Source organism: Bubalus kerabau, chromosome 14, assembly GCF_029407905.1.
Source record: "Bubalus kerabau isolate K-KA32 ecotype Philippines breed swamp buffalo chromosome 14, PCC_UOA_SB_1v2, whole genome shotgun sequence".
NCBI lineage: Eukaryota > Metazoa > Chordata > Mammalia > Artiodactyla > Bovidae > Bubalus > Bubalus kerabau.
Genome location: NC_073637.1, coordinates 52,946,320 through 52,960,086, shown reverse-complemented (window position 1 = coordinate 52,960,086; position 13,767 = coordinate 52,946,320). Strand labels below are relative to the sequence as shown.

At 36.3% G+C, this 13,767-nt stretch overlaps 1 long non-coding RNA gene across 10 annotated transcripts in view; it reads left to right on the top strand.

Annotated features, from left to right (window-relative positions):
* The window catches only part of LOC129626937 (uncharacterized), a 141,424-nt gene that overhangs the window by 45,398 nt on the left and 82,259 nt on the right, over positions 1-13,767 (top strand). For 5 of the 10 annotated variants that reach the window (XR_008702307.1, XR_008702310.1, XR_008702308.1 and 2 more), the window contains exon 3: positions 9,224-9,377. The exons of 3 other annotated variants lie outside the window; for them this stretch is intronic. This is a non-coding gene — a long non-coding RNA (uncharacterized LOC129626937). Of the gene's footprint in view, positions 1-9,223; positions 9,378-13,387; positions 13,735-13,767 lie in introns of those variants that run through there. 2 more of the 10 variants (XR_008702311.1, XR_008702312.1) reach the window with 2 other exon arrangements.

The window sequence follows — 13,767 nt, the reverse complement described above, 5'->3', positions numbered from 1 at the left end:
TAAAAGGTGAAATATTTATACAATCTCTTGAAGAGAAACCAGATTATAATTATTAGTGCATTTTAAAATGCCTAAAATCTGTTTTTTTATCAACTGTGCCAATATTTTCCTCATTAAACACAAAGGATAATATATTTTCTAACTCACACACAAGCAAAAGTAAGCATGGATCATGGTGTTTAACTGCTACCATAACCAGAATTTGAAGAAGACCATCAGACCTAGGAAACAGATCTGGTTTTTCTTAGGTCTGATGATTAATGGCGTGATGATGTTGTTTTACTCCTAGGTGGTAAAAATAATCTTGGTTTATACTTTCTCAGCAGAGAGTCTCAGGAGAAAAGAGTTATTAATGCAAAGCAGTTACATTATTTTCTTTCATGTGTAAAAGGGATGAGTAGGACAGTTTGCTGGCAGGTATGCCCAGGCTTGGAAAGATTCATGCCAGTGGAATAATGGGGGATTCAGGATTAAAACAGAGTGGATATTATAAAAGGTCAAGTTTTCACATGTATTAACAAAACAGCTATTGTATGTGTTCAGTTTCCACAATTCTTCTCTCCTACACTCCAGCTATTTTGGGCTGATAACAATTAATTGAAAATCTCACAGCTTTTGATATTGTCTACAATATTCTTCTTCCATTTATATTTCCATCTGGACAGTGTCTATTTTTTATTTTGTTTTTATTTCAATATTTCTTTACGTAAGAGTAGGTGTTGCATTTATAATGTTATTTATGACACTAGGTTTGCATGGATGTCTTATTTGTAAATAATATATAATATTTTAAATATATGCTATTTATAAATTTATATTGGAAATGATGGTGGATCATCTTTGTGCCACTTCTGGTGTTGCAAATTTTATCCCACCTAAAATCACCCATTAGATTTTGACTTCTCATTTCATTAAATAAAAATATTTTTATCTAATCATGAACTTTATTTTACCAAGTTTTCAGAAAGTCAAAATTGTAATAAATAGGTGAATGAGTTACCCTAATTGTATCTGAAGGTTGGGTTGTGAAATTTTTATTTCATAAACATATCTTTATGTAAATTTTGTCATTCAATATGTATGAATTCTTCAGACTATAAAATTCTTATTCACAATAATGTCTGCTTTAGTCCACTAAATATTATAGGCTTTTGCTAGATTGTTTCACTTGTTCTCTAGGTATTGATTTTTCCCTTTACTAGCACTCAATTTATGCCAAAAATTTAATGCTTTAAAATCCAAGCATTTTTAAATTTAAATGTTTGCCTGCATTAAGATCAGTTCAGTTTGGTCACTCAATTGTGTCCAACTTTGTGACCCCATGGACTGCAGCACACCAAGCTTCCCTGTCCTTCACGATCTCCCAGGGCTTGCTCAAACTCATGTCCATTGAGTCGGTGATGTCGTCCAACCATCTCATCCTGTCATCCCCTTCTCCTCCTGCCTTCAATCTTTCCCAGCATCAGGGTCTTCTCCAATTAGCCAGTTCTTCCCTTCAGGCAGCCAAAGTATTGGAGTTTCAGCTTCAGCATAAATCCTACCAATGAATATTCAGGACTGATTTCCTTTAGGATGGACTGGTTGGATCTCCTTTCAGTTCAAGGGATTCTCAGGAGTCCTCCAACATCACAGTTCAAAAGCATCAATTCTTCAGTGTTCAGCTTTCTTTATGGTCCAACTCTCACATCCATACCTACTACTGGAAAAACTATAGCTTTGACTAGATGGACCTTTGTTGGCAAAGTAATGTCTCTGCTTTTCAATATGCAGTCTAGGTTGGTCATAGCTTTTCTTTCAAGGAGCAAGCATCTTTTAATTTCATGGCTGCAATCACCATCTGCAGTGATTTTGGAGCCCCCCAAAATTAAGTCTGTCACTCTTTCCATTGCTTCCCCATCTATTTGCCATGAAGAGATGGGACTAGATGCCATGATCTTAGTTTTCTGAGTGTTGAGTTTTAAGCCAACTTTTCACTCCTGGAGTTGGTGATGGACAGGGAAGCCTGGTATGCTGTTGTCCATGGGATTGCAAAGAACCGGACATTACTGAGCAATTTGAACTGCACTGAACTCCTTTCTCATTTTGGAACCAGTCCTTTGTTCCATGTCTGGTTCTAGCTGTTGCTTCTTGACCTGCAAACAGATTTCTCAGGAGGCAGGTTACGTGGTCTTATATTCGCATCTCTTTAAGACTTTTTCACAGTTTATTGAGATCCACAGAGTCAAAGGCTTTAGTGTAGTCAATTAAGCAGAAGTAGATGTTTTCCTGGAATTCTCTTGCTTTTTCTATGATCCATTGGATGTTGTCATTAAGATATACTGTTAGCATTTAAACTTTCTCATCATTTTCAGTATCTCTGTACCATTTTTGCAATAAAATAATGTTTCATTTAAAAATTACTGAAAGTTTAAATGGAAAAAACACAATAGAAAGATGCAGAAAGAATTATAGTATGTCAATACCTTGCTCACAAAGAATACCATAAGCAGCAGTGTTGAAAACGATAATTATATGTCAGTTGCATAGTAAAAAGGAAAAGCACAGAGAAGGTTAAGAACACAGCTTGCTTTCACTCTTGGCTGGTAATTTTCCATTAGTTTCCACCACACATCATTGCCTTCAAGGTACTGAGGAGCTGGATTATTCAAGGTATTGTGGCCAGTTATTCATTCTGAATTAAACTGCTCTGCTTTCAATAAGGCAATTGATTGCCCTTTGACTGTTAGGGCAAACTTTCTGATCATCTTCACCCATTCTTTTGAAAAATATTCATGTGCCTACTCTATGCCAAGAACAGAACTGTGAACAACATAGTCTCTGTCCTCAAGGAGACTTCAGCAGTGGGGTGATTGCTTTTACTGTTATTTGCTTGATCTTGCTTTTATAACCAACACCAGCTTTATTGAGATGGCTTTCTGGCCAGATGAAGGGATCTTCTGTTTCAACCAAGCTAATTGGTCTAATGTAGAAGGCAATGGCAACCCACTCCAGTACTCTTGCCTGGAAAATCCCATGGATGGAGGAGCCTGGTAGGCTGCAGTCCATGGGGTTGTGAAGAGTCGGACACGACTGAGCGACTCACTTTCACTTTTCACTTTCATGCACTGGAGAAGGAAATGGCAACCCACTCCAGTGTTCTTGCCTGGAGAATCCAAGGGACGGCGGAGCCTGGTGGGCTGCCATCTATGGGGTCGCACAGAGTCAGACATGACTGAAGCGACTTAGCAGCAGCAGCAATCAGTCTAAAGGGACTTAGACCCTGGCATCGTGAAAGTTTCTCTTGTTGAAAGAGGTCTTACTTTGTTTTCATATCTATGAAACTCTACAGGTGTATGTGTTTGCTCAGCCATGTCCGATTCTTTGCCACTCCATGTACTGTATGTAACCCGTAAGGTTCCTCTGTCCATGGGATTCTCCAGGCAGGAATACTTGAGTGGGTTGCCATTTCCTCCTCCAGGGAATCTTCTTGACTCAAGGATCAAACCCATGTCTCTTGTGTCCCTGGCACTGGCAGGCAGAATCTTTACCACTAGTGCCACCGGGGAATTCCCAAACTCTGTAGGATTATACTTGTCAAATTTTAGTGGTTGGAGTAATCTCATAGGAAATGTTAAAATGCAAACTTCCAAGACATACCTTTGTGGAGATTTTGATTTAGGAAGTTGAGGCTGATGCTCAGAAACCTGGATCTTTAATTAGTAACTTGGATATAATTCATATTTTAGAAAACTTAATCTCAGTTATAGATTTTGTATAAGTTTTAAAATATTTCTGAGTTTAAGCATTTTTAGTTGTTTTTTTCTCCCCCTTTATAGGATTTGGAACATTTCTGTATTGTGGTAATTTCTTATCTGGATATGAGATATTTCTGTGCAAATTTTTTTTTCTCTCTCTCTTCACATGGATTATTTTAAAGTGCAACAGAATTGTCTGCAAGAGAAGTTGAACATATACTATTTAGATTACATAAAATACTTATGTGGTACCTGGAAAAGGGCGAAAATGAAAAAAAAAATGCAGAGAAAAATCTCAAGTCTTACAATTTCAAGTAGGGCAGTGATAGAAGCCAAAAAAAAAAAAAAAAAGTTTATTTTTCTTTATTTTTCAACACTGAACTTGCAAAGTCATTTCAAGTACAACAGATTTGGACTGTCAGCACCTTGATTAACCCAGGTTGTCTGAATTATAATCTCTTAAATTATTTTTCCCTTTCTGTTGAAGTTCTGTTTGTTTGCTTGTTTTTAATGGATAAAATGTTCCATTTTAAAATGTTCTGATATCAAAATGAATCCGCCACAGGTATACATGTGTTGGCAAAACTAATACAATTATGTAAAGTTTAAAAATAAAATAAAATTAAAAAAATAAAATAAAATAAAATGTTCTGATAAAATGAAGTTTCAGCTTCAGCATCAGTCCTTCTGAATATTCATTGGAAGGACTTATGCTGAAGCTGAAGCTCTAATACTTTGGCCACCTGTTATGAAGAGCCAACCCATTGGAGAAGATCCTGATTCTGGGAAAGATTGAAGGCAGGAGTAGAAGGGGGAGGCAGAGGATGAGATGGTTGGATGGCATGATTGACTCAATGTACATGAGTTTGAGCGAACTCTGGGAGATGGTGAAGGGCAGGGAAGCTTGGTCAGTCCAGAGGGTTGCAAAGAGTCAGACCCAACTTAGTGACTGACCAACAACAAAGTTACTTTTCCCTAAGTTCTTTTTTTTTTTTTCTCTCTCTCTCTTTAATGAATAAAGTTTTCCAAGTTTGGTGTGACCTGGATAATTTTTCTCTGTGGTTGTTCGTAAATTCAGCTCAACTGCAGGTACTACAGGAATCTCTAGATTTATGCAGAATATAAAGTCTCATTTCTCTCAAAGATGGATCTCTGGTTGGATTTCTTCCAAAGACAAGAATTTCTCACAGCTTCTCTAACCTTGAAAGGATAGAAAATCATAGGCATAGAGCTACTGATCAAACCATGCTTTGTTAATAATGTCAGGTATGTGAACTTGGTTTGAAAAACACCTAAGAATTTGGCACACAAGTTTTCATCTCAAGCTGTGTTTCTGCCATCTTCTCTAAGTTTTTATAATCACGTGGTGATGAAGTTTCACCAACTTAAGTATTAATAGGAACCATGTGTGCATGCTAAGTTGCCTCAGTTGTGTCAGACTTTGGGACCCTATGGGCTGTAGCCCACTAGGCTCCTCTGTCCATGGGATTCTCCAGGCACGAATACTGGAGTGGATGGCCATGCCCTCCTCCAAGGGATCTTCCTGACCCAAGAATCGAACCTGGGTCTCATATCTCATGCATTGGCAGGTGGGTTCTTTACCACTACCGCCACGTTGGCAGCCCATAATAGGAACCATAATATTCACTCAAGAATGGTGGTGGTGGCAGTGGTTTAGTTGCTAAGTGTTGTCCGACTCTTTTGGGTGTCATCTCTCAGGCTCCTCTGTCCATGGGATTTCTTGGGTTGCCATTCCCTTCTCCAGGAGATCTTTCCAGGGATTGAACACACTTCTCCTATTGCAGGCACATTCTTTACCACTGAGTCTCCAGGGAAGTCCTCATTTAAGAATAACTTCAGATAAATCAAAGAAATTTGAAATACATTTTTATTGAAGTATAGCTTATTTACAATATTATTGATATACAAGTTATGGGTATATAATACAGTGTACCATAATTTTTAAAGGTTGTACTCCATTTACACTTATAAAATATTGGCCATATTCCCCATGTTGTACATTATATTATTTTAAGAATAAAAAATTCAAAGTATGTAGAACTCTCTATATAGTACAGTTCTACATATTCTGAAATTTCTGAATATATGCTGATTCATTTTTCTGTTTTTGTTGTTTTTAAAGAGAGCATTTACCTATGTTTACCTAAGGCATTGGCAATATGAAACCAAGTAAAAGTAAGTTTACCACAAATTCCACTACTTCTCAAGACTTTTACAAATCATTTCAGGGAAATATATTTTTTTTTGGTAATTCACCATATTTAACTGTATTTAAGTTACCCAGACTGCTCTGTTTTTAGAATGTTCTCTTCTTAGAGATAGTAATCTGGGAAACAATTCAACTTGTTTCAGTCTCTAAATCAGCTCTATCTCAGCAGTTCTCAATTTATACTGAGAAAGAAAAAAAAAAAAAAAAGTAATGCACTTAACTGAAGCATAAGTGATGTAGGTTAGATAGGAAGAAGAAAATCCTGACAACAAGATTTTCAAAGCTCAGAGGGAAGTTATATAATCCCTCTTCAACTGAGTTCCTAAAATACCTATAATTTACATGATTCAGTGCTGGATCTAGGGTTTTCTTTACTGACTGAAGATGCTCTTGAATATACCCTCCAAGAGCTATAGGATTCTCTAACATTTTATAAGTCCATCTTCTTTTCATTTAAGAGATATAAATGTGCCTTACTAACTTCTAAAATGAATTCTTGTCATATATGACTTGATAAAAATTACTATTTGTAAGTTAACAGAATTTAAACTGTAAAACATTTAATGTTATTCCTGATATACTCTATTTAGATAACTAATATTCATTTTTCCAAAGAACCACTTAAATATCAGGATTACTTAATGGGTTTTATAGTTTATCATGGGAAAAAACATACCGTTTGTACTTTTTTCCTTAAATGCAATTTGCAAAGGTGAGAAATGCTTGTGATTCTTCTAAACTGTGTAGGGAATAAATAGTCTACAAGATCCTATTTAATAATTACTTCAATACACTAATTAGAATTTTAAACAACCATAGTATCAAAATATAATCTAAGATATATCCTTTATTAGATTATATTTGATTAGAGAATTGGCACCTTTCTGAGATTCAAAGATTTACAAAATGATGGTGTGAGATGAGTTGATACCTAAGTTCCATGATGCCCTGATTATTTGAAACTACTGACAGAGTCAGGAACAATGAAGAGATTTGAAAATTGCTAATCCTCCCCTATTTGTTTCCTTAATGAATATGCTTTGTTCCCCTTCTTTGTTCCCTCTTTGTTCATATTAAATAAAAAGGCTGATTAATTTCCTTTTTGGTTTATTACAGGATGCCATATACTTAGTTTATTATTTATGTATATTGGAAAGTATAGAACTTAATATTACTAATCAAATAATTGCTTTCTAAAAATTCAATGTGATGCTTCTTTTAAAATAGAATACGTAGATACTTAGAATTTTCCTAAAATATATTACTTAATGAATAGTTGAAATGCTCTAAAAGGAACATTGAAATAAGTGATGTACCAATTAATAATAGAGAACCCATAGACTGCATACCATCTTTAGGTATTTTCTTTATATAAGTATAGCATGGTTTTTAAATATCAAGGAACACATCACTAAGTCTATACATTTAAATTTGCATTATTATTTAAGCATGTAGGAGGATGGGAGGATGGACCAAACACATACAAACACGCACATTCACACTGAAGTTAACAGAGGAGCATAATATGATATGGTGATATCAATTGACTTCTTAGAGTAACTATATTATATTTTATTTTTTCATAAGCTTCCAACTTATGAATTACTTATGCTTCAAAGTTGTTTATAAATGAATTTTCATGTTTTAAGGATATACTTTTTTAGCAAACATTGATATAGTGCTAGGCTACAGATAAACCCACAAAAATTAATTAATTCAATTTGGAGTACAATTGTATGGTGGAACAAAAAGACAAAGCTGCAGAGACTTTTAATTGAAATGTACTACTTGTGAGAAGAATGGTAAATTAAGACAATGAAATTATTTCAGGCAGTATTTAATGAGCAAGGCATTGTAGTAATGATACAAAAGTGTTTAAGAACCAGGGCCCGCAAAAAACTGGTAGATAAACTACTGTCCCCTCCATGCTAGAAATGCTTATTGGATAAAAAAACCTGAATGAGATAAGTCATGGTGGAAATTGTGAACACCTGTAGCCATTATGTTTTCATCAGAAATGATGTGTTACTCTGCCACTGTAGTAAGATTAGCTTCATTTTGTGTGGGGGTATGTGTGTCTGTCGGAGAAGGCAATGGCACCCCACTCCAGTACTCTTGCCTGGAAAATCCCATGGATGGAGGAGCCTGGTAGGCTGCAGTCCATGGGGTCGCTAAGAGTCAGACAAGACTCAGCGACTTCACTTTCACTTTTCCCTTTCATGCATTGGAGAAGGAAATGGCAACCCACTCCAGTGTTCTTGCCTGGAGAATCCCAGGGACGGGGGAGCCTGGTGGGCTGCTGACTATGGGGTCACACAGAGTCGGACACGACTGAAGTGACTTAGCATAGCATAGCATAGCATGTGTGTCTGTGTGTTTCACTTTCACTAGACTGTCCTACTATCAGGCAGAAGAAAAAAACTGCTTATTGAGAGTTGATAAAAATATTCATTGAGATCTGAGATCCTGAAATATTTATGTTATCATCTTGATGTAGAAGGGAAATAAGTAGAGGTTTGTTAGACTTGGTCAGAAAACTGGAATAGTCCTACATCCATAGCAATTCAAAAGGAGCCTTGAACAAATCACTAAACTTCTCATTGTTAGCCCACATATCAGCCAGTGACAGGGGTAAACTGTTGCTTTTGGTGAAAGTTTGGACAATGTAAATTCTTATGGTAGCTAGAGAACATCCTTAGATGTAGGCAGAACTTTTTTTCTGACAGTGAGATTTCCCAAAAAGATTTCCTAAGGGAGAAAAAACATCAAGTAAAAACATTGTTCTTTTATTTATAATTCTACTTTAAATGTCAACATCTGAGCATTTGTTTTCAGCCACAGAGGTATTACATAGAGACCTAAAGGGCCTCTGAGAGAGAATAAGATGCATGGGATTCAATGTTCCATGTGAACTCTGTTAATACCTCATTTTTTGTAGTGCTTAAAGGTTCTTATGATTATTAGACCTGTATACATAAACCAATTTGTTGAATTTCTTTATGTAACTGAGATATGAGTCCTTTGTTAGATATATGCTGGAAATATATTTTTCCCAGTCTGTTGTTTGCTTGTTTATTTCTTATCAATATCTTTTGAAAGAAAGCAATTTTTAATTATGGTGAAGACAAGTTAATAGCTTTTTTTCTTCTATGGTCAGTGAAATGCAAATTAAACCACAATGAGGTATCACAGCATACTTACTAGAATGGCTATTAACCAAAGAATCTTGAAGAGATATTTGCTACTATGGTCATTGCAGCATTGTTCACAATTGCCAAGATATGGAACCAATATAAATGTTCATCTATACATGAATGGATAAAGAAAATGTGGCACATACATATAGTGGAATAATGGAATGCTAAGTGAAATAACTCATCACAGAGAGACTCATACTGCATGATTCCTCTTCTGTAAGTACCTAAAATAGTCAAACTCATAGGAGCAGAGAGTAGAATGGTGGTTTCTAGGAGCTTGGGGAAGGGGAAAATGGAGGATTGCTACTAAACCCTCCATTGTATAAAGTTTCAATTATGCAAGATATATTCTAGACATCTGAAGTAGAACTTTGTGCTTGCAACCAACAATACTGTATTGTACACCTAAATTTTTAAGAGAGTAAATTCTTGTTTAATGTTTCTACCATAATTTTTAAATTATGGCATAATTTTATAAATCCCTTTTCACAAAAATAGTAATTAAATTTTATAATAAAAATCAGAAAGACATATAAATGTATGTGAATAAGAGAATAGAATAATAATTGTTACATTCACATGGTAAAAATATGCCTGCAATGAGGAAGATGCAGGTCTGACCCCTGGGTTGGGAAGATCCCTGGGTTGGGAGAGAAGAATGGCAACTCATTGAATATTCTTGCCTGGAGGATTCCATGGACAGAGGAGTCTGGCAGACTACAGTCCATGGGGTCACAAAGAGTTGAACGTGACTGAGTGACTAACACTTTTTTAATCAAATAAATTGTTATTAAAAATGAACAACTTATTTGAAAAAATCTCTTCCTCAGTTATAAAAGTGGAAGAAAAATATAGATTATGTTATACTATGTAGTTGAGGGAATATATATATATATATATTTCATTTGTAAGAGTTAAAAATTATATGTCCATATACATTTGAGTCTCTTTCGGACTATCAATGTTATTGCTTTACTTATTTAGCTTTACACTAGTGTTATCAAGTCTTGATTATAATTGTAATATTTCCAAAAAGAGGTTATATTAGCACTCATAAACATATGGAAAGATGGTCAACATTGTTTTCATCAGAAAATTGTAACTTAAAGCCCTAATTATATATCATGATACACCCAGTAAAACCTCTAAAATAAAGTGACTAGCAATACCAAATGTTTGAGAAGATGATGGGACAAGTAGAAATTTCAAATAAGATTAGACATACAAGTGTCTAATCATCAAATCACTATGCAAAATTATTTGTTAAATAGTTATAAAGTTAACTATGCACCTACCTTTTGATTCAGTAGTTCCCATCCTAAGTATTTGTAGAAAAGAAATGGAAAACATGTATGTCCACAGGATGCATTTTTACAATTATTCATTTTAGCTTTATTCAATATAGGAAAGTATTGGGAGCAATAAAATATCCATTATTAACAGAACAGGTAAACAAATTTGTCAATTTATGCAATGGAATTCTACTCAAAGATTAGGTGGAACAAACTGGTAATAACTAGTAATATATGCTAAAACAGATATGACTCTCAAAACATTATAGTCAGCAATGAAGCCAGACCTAAAAGTACACACAGTATGATTCTATGTTAATGATATTCCAGAACTTCTTTGGGGAGGCTAGTGGAGGACAATAGATGGCACGAGGGTAAGATAATAGTTATGCTCTATATTTTCATTGGGGTTTTGGTTAATTACATTCCTCAAGATACTTTGGACTATACCCTTGGGGTTTATGTTTTTACTCTATTATATCAGAATAAGAATTTATGCTTCTAGTGGTTTCCAGCCTAACAACGATTTCATATACTCTAATACACAGCCTCTCAAGGGATATTCACATTATTTTTAGGATAGATTTCAGTTTAGTTCAGTGGCTCAGTCGTGTCCGACTCTTTGCGACCCCATGAATCGCAGCACACCAGGCCTCCCTGTCCATCACCAACTCCCGGAGTTCACTCAGACTCACATCCATTGAGTCAGTGATGCCATCCAGCCATCTCATCCTCTGTTGTCCCCTTCTCCTCCTGCCCCCAATCCCTCCCAGCATCAGAGCCTTTTCCAATAAGTCAACTCTTCGCATGAGGTGGCCAAAGTACTGGAGTTTCAGCTTTAGCATCATTCCTTCCAAAGAAATCCCAGGGCTGATCTCCTTCAGAATGGACCGGTTGGATCTCCTTGCAGTCTAAGGGACTCTCAAGATTCTTCTCCAACACCACGGTTCAAAAGCATCAATTCTTTGGCGCACAGCTTTCTTCACAGTCCAACTCTCACATCCATACATGAGCACTGGAAGAACCATAGTCTTGACTAGATGGACCTTTGTTGGCAAAGTAATGTCTCTGCTTTTGAATATGCTATCTAGGTTGGTCATAACTTTCCTTCAAAGGAGTAAGCATCTTTTAATTTCATGGCTGCAGTCACCATCTGCAGTGATTTTGGAGCCCCAAAAAATAAAGTCAGCCATTGTTTCCACTGTTTCCCCATCTATTTCCCATGAAGTGATGGGACCGGATGCCATGATCTTCTTTTTCTGAATGTTGAGCTTTAAGCCAACTTTTTCACTCTCCACTGTCACTTTCATCAAGAGGCTTTTGAGTTCCTCTTCACTTTCTGCCATAAGGGTGGTGTCATCTGCATATCTGAGGTTATTGATATTTCTCCTGGCAGTCTTGATTCCAGCTTGTGTTTCTTCTAGTCCAGCGTTTCTCATGATGTACTCTGCATGTAAGTTAAATAAACACGGTGACAATATACAACCTTGATGAACTCCTTTTCCTATTTGGAACCAGTCTGTTGTTCCATGTCCAGTTCTAACTGTTGCTTCCTGACCTGCATACAAATTTCTCAAGAGGCAGATCAAAGCCTAGCTTGGAAAATTTTGAGCATTATTTTACTAGCGTGTGAGATGAGTGCAATTGTGTGGTAGTTTGAGCACTGTTTGACATTGCCTTTCTTTGGGATTGGGTTGAAAACTGACCCTTTCCAGTCCTATGGCCACTGCTGAGTTTTCCAAATTTGCTGGCCTATTGAGTGCAGCACTTTCACTGCATCATCTTTCAGGATTTGAAATAGCTCAGCTGGAATTCCATCATTTCCACTAGCTTTGTTCATAGTGATGTTTCCTAAGGCCAACTTCACTTCTCATTCCAGGATGTGTAGCTCTAGGTGAGTAATCATACCATATTTATTATCTGGGTCATGAAGATCTTTTTTGTATAGTTCTATGTATTCTTGCCATCTCTTCTTAATATCTTCTGCTTTTGTTAAGTCCATACCATTTCTGTCCTTTGTTGTGCCCATCTTTGCATGAAATATTCCCTTGGTATCTCTGTTTTTCTTGAGGAGATCTGTAGTCTTTCCCATTCTATTGTTTTCCTCTATTTCTTTGCACTGATCACTGAGGAAGGCTTTCTTATCTCTTCTTGCTATTCTTTGGAACTCTGCATTCAAATGGGCGTATCTTTCCTTTTCTCTTTTGCATTTAGCTTCTCTTCTTTTCACAGCTATTGGTAAAGCCTCCTCAGACAGCCATTTTGCTTTTTTGCATTTCTTTTCCATGGGGATGGTCTTGATCCCTGTTTCCTGTACAATGCCATGAACCTCATTCCATAGTTCTTCAGGCACTCTTTCTATCAGATCTAATCCCTTAAATCTATTTGTCACTTCCACTGCATAATCATAAGGGATTTGATTCATACCCGAATGGTCTGGTGGTTTTCCCTACTTTCTTCAATTTAAGTTTGAATTTGGCAATAAGGGGGTCATGAACTGAGCCACAGTCAGCTCCTGGTCTTGTTTTTACTAACTGTATAGAGTTTCTCCATCTTTGGCTGCAAAGAATATAATCAATCTGATTTCAATGTTGACCATCTGGTGATGTCCATGTGTAGAATCTTCTATTACGTTGTTGGAAGAGGGTGTTTGCTATGACCAGTGCATTCTCTTGGGTGTTAGCTTCAAGTTTTGGCAATTATAAAGTTGTTATAAACATTTACATATATGAGTTTCATGGTCATAATTTTTCAATTCAATTGGGTAAATACGTAGTACTGCAAGTGGTAGATTTTACACCAAAACTATGTTTAGTTTGATAGGAAACTGTCAGTCTGTCTTTTAAATTGACTGTAATATCTTTCATTTCTACAGAGATCCTGTTGCTCCATATTCTTACCATTGTTTAAGATTGTTATATTATTGAATTTTAGTTTTTCTTATAGGTGTACTGCTGCTGATGCTGCTAAGTGGCTTCAGTCGTGTCTGACTCTGTGCAACCCCATAGATGGAAGCCCACCAGGCTCCCCCGTCCCTGGGATTCTCCAGGCAAGAACACTGGAGTGGGTTGCCATTTCCTTCTCCAATGCGTGAAAGTGAAAAGTGAAAGGGAAGTTGTTCAGTCGTGTCCGACTCTTAGCGACCCCATGGACTGCAGCCTACCAGGCTCCCCTGTCCATGGGATTTTCCAGGCAATCATACTGGAGTGGGGTGCCATTGCCTTCACAGTGGTATTTTATTATTCTAACATATAATTCCTTATTGGTATTTATTTTTAATACCTTCATCTCTGGCTTTTCATGTGTTTTGATTA